Source organism: Lactuca serriola, chromosome 6 (genome assembly GCF_051521515.1).
Source record: "Lactuca serriola cultivar US96UC23 chromosome 6, Lser_US96UC23_V15, whole genome shotgun sequence".
In the NCBI taxonomy this organism is placed as follows: Eukaryota; Viridiplantae; Streptophyta; class Magnoliopsida; order Asterales; family Asteraceae; genus Lactuca; species Lactuca serriola.
The window spans coordinates 187,373,009-187,381,816 of NC_136413.1; positions in this window are offsets into that span (position 1 = coordinate 187,373,009).

Sequence of the window (8,808 nt, forward strand, 5' to 3'; positions counted from 1 at the left end):
CTATTTCCTAACATACTGAGGATACATACCAGATTATACAATGTAGTGAGAAAACTCACATGGACATTTACTTAGACGATTGACAGCTCTATGGGCTATTCTACTAGTGATCCAACTGGCTAGTAACGCCCATAGAAAGTATTAACCTATAATATTATAACTTATTAATCCCAATCGAAATCTGGTATTGAAAGCTAGATCTTTCACTAATCCCAATGACTACTGATAGTTCTATCAAATATTAGCCAGGAAGGAAAGTTTGGAGGCAAGACTATTTTGGTAAGTAGCCTTTCTGAGATCCAACAACCAAGCCAACATGACTATTCTAGACACGTCTCTCATAAATAGATCAATCAACATTATAACTGGAACTATTGATAAATCTTCTTTACATATCCTTACCGATGATTATGAATATAATATAAGTTACACATAAAGTTTAGTAAGTGCAGCTTAAATTACAAGAATTTCTAGCAAACACCAGGATTTGTGCAGGCAGGACTTCAATACAAGGCACTTCTATTTCTCCGGCTCTCTGATGCTGTAGGGCCTCACTGAAGTAGTCGGGAACTAGGAGGTAAAGAGGCTAGGAATACAAAATGATTTGCAGAGGATTCAGGGACAATGGGTAAAGGAAATGGTTGCAAAATGTAGCTATTTATAGGTTATATTGGAGGGCAAGCCACGCCTATAAGGGTGCATGTCTCACACTTCCGTCAACATCTCTCTTCTGAGATGTTGCCATGTGTCAAAGCCCATGTGCTCCATAATACACCTTCTAGAAAGCGTGCACCACACAAAATGCAGAGTTTGTAAAATTCATAACTTCTTCATATGAGCTTTGTTTACGACGTTCTTTATATCTACGTGTAACTATTGGTGAGATCTACAACTTTCATTTAGACTCTTTCGGCTAATTCTCACTTTACTTTTAAATTTATATTTTAGAAGGCTTAGACTGCTAAACTCCTTTTTTAAAATACATCTCTTTTATATGACATCCGTTCTTGACTATCTTTATATTGGCGGAATTGTATCCACGAGATCTTCAACTCTCGTTTAGATTGTCTCGGCTAACAATCAACTGATATCTATGTCGCACACTACTGTGCTGAAACTTCTAAAAATAATAACTTCCTCATATGAAGTCAAATTTGGATGTTCTCTATATTCACGCTCTTTCTTTTACGATTACTATGACTTTCATCAAGGCTATTTATCCTAAATAGTCATCTATCAAAAATATCTATTTACATAACTAGTCGTTTATACTGTAAGACAAAAATAAGGTGTTATAGTGTCATCATAATCCACTCCTTGGGTTTGAGTGAATCTTTTAGCAACAATTCTTGATTTGAATGTGTGTAAATTGAACTCTATGCTAGTCTTCTTTATAATGACCCATTGACTCCCTACATTCTTATAATGGGGAGGAAGTTCAACCAACTCCCAAGCTTGGTTTTATCTCATGGGATTGTATCTCTACGTTCATGGATTCAAGCCATTTGTTAGCTTCAGGATTTGACATTGCATATCGATATCTAACAGGCTCATTAACGTTCATCATCATGAAGCATTCATCAATGAGAAATCCATATCTCTTAGGTTCATGACGGATTCTTCCAGATCTATAACATCTTATGTTTGAATAGGTTGAAAGATAATGATCTCTTCATCTTCAACAAACTATTGTTCAATACTAGTACTAACTAGAGTTGCATCGGTTTGTAGTTCTTTATCTTCTCCAAGTCCCACCTGCCTCCCACTTGCTCCATCCATTAGAAACTTGTTTTCTAAGAATTCAGATTTTCGTGAATTAAAGATCTTATTATCACTAGGGATGTAGAAGTAATATCCTAAACAATCTTTAGGAGATCATACAAAGATGCATTTGATAGACCCAGGTTCGAGTTTTCTTGAATTTTCCTGTCTAACATAAGCTTCACAACCCCAAAATATCATATAACATAAGGATGTAGATTTTCCATACTACATCTCATAAGCTATTTTGTCTACCTTCTTAGTTGGTGTCATATTCAAGATATAGGTTGCGATGAGTAAGTCATAACTCTAAAATAATAAAGAGAGAGTATGCATGCTCATCATGGATAGAACCATATCAAGTAAGGTCTGATTTTCTCCTCTTAGACACATCGTTAAGCTATGGTGTTCTAGTTGGAGTAAGTTGTGAGATAATCCCACAACCCCTAAGATGATCTTAGAACTCTTGGCCCAAGTACTCTCCACCTCTATCTGAACGAAGGATTTTGATTGTCTTGTCAAGTTGATTTTCAACTTTACTTTGAAGCAATTTGAATTTTCAAATGCTTCATGTTTATGCTTCATCAAATACACATAACCAAAACAACTTAAGTCGCTAGTGAAGGTGATGTAATATCTTTCACCATATCTTGACATTGTTTTGAAAGGACCACACACATCGGTGTGTATGATGCCTAATAAAACACTTACCCTTTCCCTTGAACCAGAGAAATGGGAATTTGTTATCTTACTACACAAAAAGATTCACATGTATCAAATGGTGTGCACATGTTTCAAAAGTAGGATGTCATACACTTTCCTTTTGAAAAGTTATGTGTATGTTTTATTATTCTATTTTAAACCATGTGATATCATGATAATTGCATGCATCCAATTAATCATGATATCAGTTTTCCGAAAAAATCACTTTTAAGGTTCATCTATAAAATCTGGTTTGTATATATTTCAACACGTTTCAGTTTAAAGTTAATATCTATTATTAAGTTTGAGTTTGAGCCTTATATAACCCTTAATATATTTAATAAAATTTCCTTTTATTATTAATACTTTGAAGTTTGAATAAGTTTTAAAAATCACCACTTTTAGACTTATAATTTACTATTTCAAAATTTGTCGTTATTAACATTTTTATAAAACCAGTTTTTATTTTAAAGTAATAACTTGTTGCATATTATGTTCACATTTTATATTTTGAAAACCAAACTCCATTTGATGTTTATTTTATCCACAAAATAGTTTGATTTTGTGAAAAGCTAATTTATCAACCATACAAAATATTGAGTTGAAAAATAAACAACATAAGTATGCATAAGACATAAACAAGCTATGATCTAGTTGACACTTTTTTTAGCCAACATAAAAGTGCCAAGTCCTTTCTTAAAGGGACAAAGGGAACTAATGATATTCATGTTTACTTCAAGTTGACTTCATACACCCACTTACAATGACAACCAACTTTGTTGCAATTTTATAATACTTTTATAAAAGTTATGAACTTATAAATTTCTCATAAAACCATGGGGGCATCAAAATGGTCTTCATATTCATCTTGTTACATTTTACATAAAATAAATTTACTATAAAACTAATTTATCATATAAAATAATAATGATGAAAAACTGGCTACTTATTATTACATACTTTTTTAATAAAAGAAAATTACAAACAATTTTAAAAGGTCCACATAAACTAACAACACCTATGGTCCAAAGCTAGTTTATGCACTCTAGAATACATATAACCATAAAAGAACCTTTTTTCTAATACAACTTTAAGTGAAAAAAAATGCAGATAAATTTTTGTCACAAAATAACAATTATAAAGTTATCATAGAAAATATATATGAACTCATTTTATACAAAAACAAGTTATCTATATTTTCCAAAAACCAAAATTTTCTAAAAATCATAAAATCTAACCACACTTGCAATCTGAATATGATACCAATTATTAGGATTTGGTTCAAAAATAGTTTCAGAAACTCAATATTTTAGCAACGAAAGACTTAGAAAATTTGAACAAACATAAACAACTTACACTCACCAAGGATCATCTTGCAAGAAATTGAAAGAAAATACCAACCATAGAAGAGTAAAATAAATAATAACCTTTTTTGTATTTGGATCCTCAAGGGTAGGATAAAAAGTTGATGGAGAATGTAAATGAACATTTCCTATGTGGACACCAACAAGAAACCAACTTGAAGAAGATGATAATCTTGTGAACTCTTAAGTCTTGAAGGAAACCCAAGTATGATTCAAATAGATCAAAAGTAACTAAGAAAAATTATATCCGCTTTGCAAAAGAGAATGAGAGAGTATGGAGACGATGTCTACGGTTTTGGTAAGGCACAAATGAAGTGCATGAAATCCTTCATAAAGAAATTCTATTACACACAAGTCCTTAATCCATTCAGCACACCATCCAGCTAAACCCTAATGTCTCCCCATACTTGCATGCCGTAACTTCTTTTCTTTAAATTAATCAAAATGCCATCACACCTCTCCAAAAGAGAAAGCGCCGACTTTTTGTGTAAAAAAGAATACCAATTTTGTGAATTATATAAATTAGTTTATAAAATATAACATCTAACCTTTTAGTAAAATACATAAAAGTTTTCTATTCTAAAATGTTGTATGACTTAATAAATCATATAATATAATATATTATGTTACTTTCCATTGAAAATTATCATTTCCACGAAATAAATAATTTCTAGCTAATTATAAGAGGTTATGAATATTTATTAAAATCAATTTTTAATAAATAATCAATTGTATCAAGTTGTTGTTAGTGTGACCCTTTACGATCATTTGTTAATTAGAAATATCATTTTAATATGAATCTTGAGCATACAAGATCTTTTAAAGACGTTGTTATGTTAATATTATGTAGGGATATGTATGGTCTCTTAGTTGAGAATGATCGTAGAACCTGTTAGACAAAAACGGTCAAGAGGATTTTTGGGATTTTCTCGATAATGCTCTTTCATGCCTAAGTTAGGAAAAGGGGATTATATATATTATGAAAATGAGTTTAGAGTGTATAATGGTGTGTGTATGTATTGCTTGTGGGACTCTTTGTATTGCCTTAATCCATCAACGTTGTGAAAGTTCTATATGCCCAAAAGTCATTATAGAATAATATTGCTAGCTAATATATGATACTAAAGGCTCACACTAACAACAACTTGATGAAAATATATTATTTATAAGAATTTGATTCTGGTTTATATATATATATATATATATATATATATATATATATATATATATATATATATATCTTAATTAATTGGAAATTATTTATTTCATAGAAATATTAATTTTCAATGCTAAGTATCATAATATATCATAATGTATGATTTATTATGTCATGTACATCTTTTTGGACCAAAAGGGGTTTTTGTCTTATATAGAGTTATATGTTTTATAAGTTCTAAAAATTAAAAGAGTTTTTATGGAAAAACCAGCTTCTTCTTTTTATGAAATATTCAAGGAGGCCATAAAAGGGAAAATAAGACATGCTTACCCTTATTTAATCATAAATCCATGTTCTTACACTTGTAGTCTTTTGTTGCTAGATGCATGGTGTACTAAAGCATCAAGACTCAATAGGTAAGGACTTGGATTAATTAAAAGGTTTGCATCTATCTCTTCTTTTATAAGCCAAAAACCATGAAATTTTAGGCATCATATCTCCTCTTTCTCTCCAGATTCTTAAAGTGTTAAGTTATTATTTGATGGAAGATGATACTTGCAAACTCTCTTTAAGTTAATACTTGGGTTTTAACTTAAAGCTTAAGAGTGTTCTATTATTACAAGAATATAAAATACTATCATCTTATCAATTTGGCTAAATGTTGGTGTATACTTATACGGAGCATCTATTTTGGAGCGTAAAGTCATCTTCATCAACTTCCTAATTGTCAAAATGAACCAAATACTTCAAAGGTTGTAACACTTTCCTTCTATGGTTGTTTTTTTTTTATCTTTCTAAGTCTTGTAAAATGATCTTTTGGTGGGAATAAAATGAGTATTATTTTTGTGCAAATCTTAATTCTTTTGTTGCCATGTGTATGTTTTTGAAAAATTGCAAGAAAAAACATAACAATGGGTATCAAGGCTATTTTTGCAAGATTAGTTATATTATTTGTTAAGTTGATGAAATCTTTGTTTTTGGAAACCATGGATGGTTTTCTGTTTACAAAAAAAATTCATACATATTTTCTATGACAACTTTTAAAATGTTTATAAGTGTTATTTTATGACTAGAAGGTAACATGCCTCTTTTAGACATGAAAGTTGTCTTAGAAAGACAAAGAGTTGTTTTATATGGTTTTGAGTATATAAATGTGTATGATGTGCATAAACTAGCTAATGACCTTTGTCTTGTTGTTTGCGTTGATTTTTTGAAAAATGGTTGTAATATTTATTTATTCATATTGTATGTAATAATTAAATAGATTAGTTTTCTTCATTTATTTTTATAAGTAATAGATTAGGTTTTAGAAATAATTTATTTGTATAAAATATAACAAGAAATGAAGATGGGGTCATTTTTTTAAGACATAAAGTGAATTTTCGCAATATATAAGTGTGTAGGGAAATTAGTGACACTTCCTGAAACTGTCACTAAAGTTGTCACTGTTGGCAGCCCACTTAAATGCTATTGGAGCTTTTGTGACACTTTCTGCAACACTTCTTGAAAGTGTTGCATGTTGATAAATTTTTACTTTCAAGAACCTTTTCAAATTTTTGCAAGCAATGATGTTGTCTCAAGTGAGAGCTTCTACAAGAACATTACTAGAAGATATTTGGTCCCTTTAGGAATGGACTTGACATTTTATGATGGCGTTAGTTAGTTTATGCACATGTGTTTTTAATATGTTTGTGTTAGTTTATATTTATGTTGTTATTATTATGTTATGATTGATAAATTAGTTTTTCAAATGCAAAATAATATTTGAACATAAATAAACATCACAAAGGAGTTTGGTTTTAATGAAATTTACCTTTTTAACATAAGATGGTAAAATAGTTTTAAAAATAAAACAAGCTTTATCACTAAAATGAGTAAGCGGTAAAGTTTTGGGATTAAAATGATAAAATTTAAAATAGAGATTTGTAAACTTATCAAACCCCAAAACCTTATTTTATAAAAGGAAGCTTTATTAAAAGGTTTAAAAATGTTCGAAAGCGCTCAAATGTCGACTTAATACTAGCTATTAAAATTTGATCGCGTCAGTTTTATAAAACCAGATTTTATACAAGAACATTGTTAATATGTCATTTTACACAAAATAAGATTTTTTTAATGTATACCATGGTTTATTGGATGCATATAATAACCATGATATAATGTGTTTTTTAAACTAGAATTATAAAAACATCAAAGACCCTTACGAACCTCAAATCTATGCAATCATTTTTAAAGAAATCTATTGTATGAACTATTGGGATGAATGATACCTAATCGCTTAGTGTTATCTTTTGATGGTCGGTGTGTTTTCGTGATTTCTATAACCAAGTTATAGGCTGATTACACAATTTGTTTTTTCAAATTGGATAATTTGAGCGGAAATCTTTTGTGATAAATGATAGATAAGCAAGATAGTTCTAAGGCATAAATGGGATCAAACATGTCTAATTAAATTTGTTATTAGCAATCCCATAAATGTATGAATTATATAATAGAATATAATTGATAATCGATATCTACCGGGTTGAATTAAAAGGAATGAGATAAATGATACTTCACAATTTATTTGTTTTGCAACTTGGCTCCTAGACTTTGATAATTAATGTTTTTGGAAACTAAAAGGGTATTATTTATTAATGATTAAATATTGAAAATATTAAATGAATTTTGTGAAAATTTTGTAGTTATAAATCATCCACTCTAACTGTAACATCCCAAAAATACTTAATAAAATTCCGTTTTCTTATAAAACAACCATAAGTTCATAATATTCAAAAACAATCAAATCATAGTGTAACATTGTATTTTTCCAAAACATTTTCGGTTCATAACAGAAATTGCGGAAATCTTCAGGGATACTGTGCGATCACGTCGGACCCTTCCATCGGGAACTAGATGTACCTGAAAACATTTTAAACATAAACCATAAGCAGAACGCTTAGTGAGTTCCTCAAAGTACCACATACATAATATGAGCCTCGCCTAACACACACGCACACATACAGACAGTTTAGCGTCCTACATAGCATAGTGAAAAAACTCACCTAATAGACTGAACAAAGGTAAATAAATTCAGAACGCTGTCGACTCTACTTGTCATCTATATAACAATAGAAACCTAACCATAAGCCACTTATCAAGTACCCAAATTAACCTTAGGTCACCTCTGGTCAAAGGTCAAAGCCAAAGATCAACAAGTCAAGGAAGTCAATATTGACTGAGTACGCCCTGCGTACTCAGTTAGTACACCTAGCATACTCCAAATCTTGACCACCCACGAGGTGTTTACCCAGTACACGCTGTGTATACTGAGGTACGCCCCGCGTACGCTCCCTGTTCTTAGTCCATCTAGAAAACGTCTTAAACATTTAAGCCCAAATTCCCAATGCATAGAACTAGCTCCAAAACAAGTTTTAATCCATAAAGTCATTAACTATGAGATTTTGCATGGCTTAATGGGTCCCAAATCTAAGCCTCAGATCTCCAACTTCGTCAAAGGAGCTAATACATATGCATGGGTGGATATCAACCATCAAAGTGACATTTTTATGCATTTGGGACCTCTAAAACGTCCAGATCTAAAACATTAACATTGAACAAATACAACTTCAATAAATGGGTTCATGTATTGAGAGACAATATCGGTGATAGGTTAATTTATTTCCTTCTTTTGTATTGTTTATTTTATTTTTTTAGCCCTTTTTATTAGTATTGTGTTATATATTCTTTATTTTCTATATCATGGATCGTATCGGGTACTTTCTATCTTGTATAAGGTGTTTTGCAAGCTTTTGGAGTCTCGATGTTGTTTCGGTTTAGCTTGGA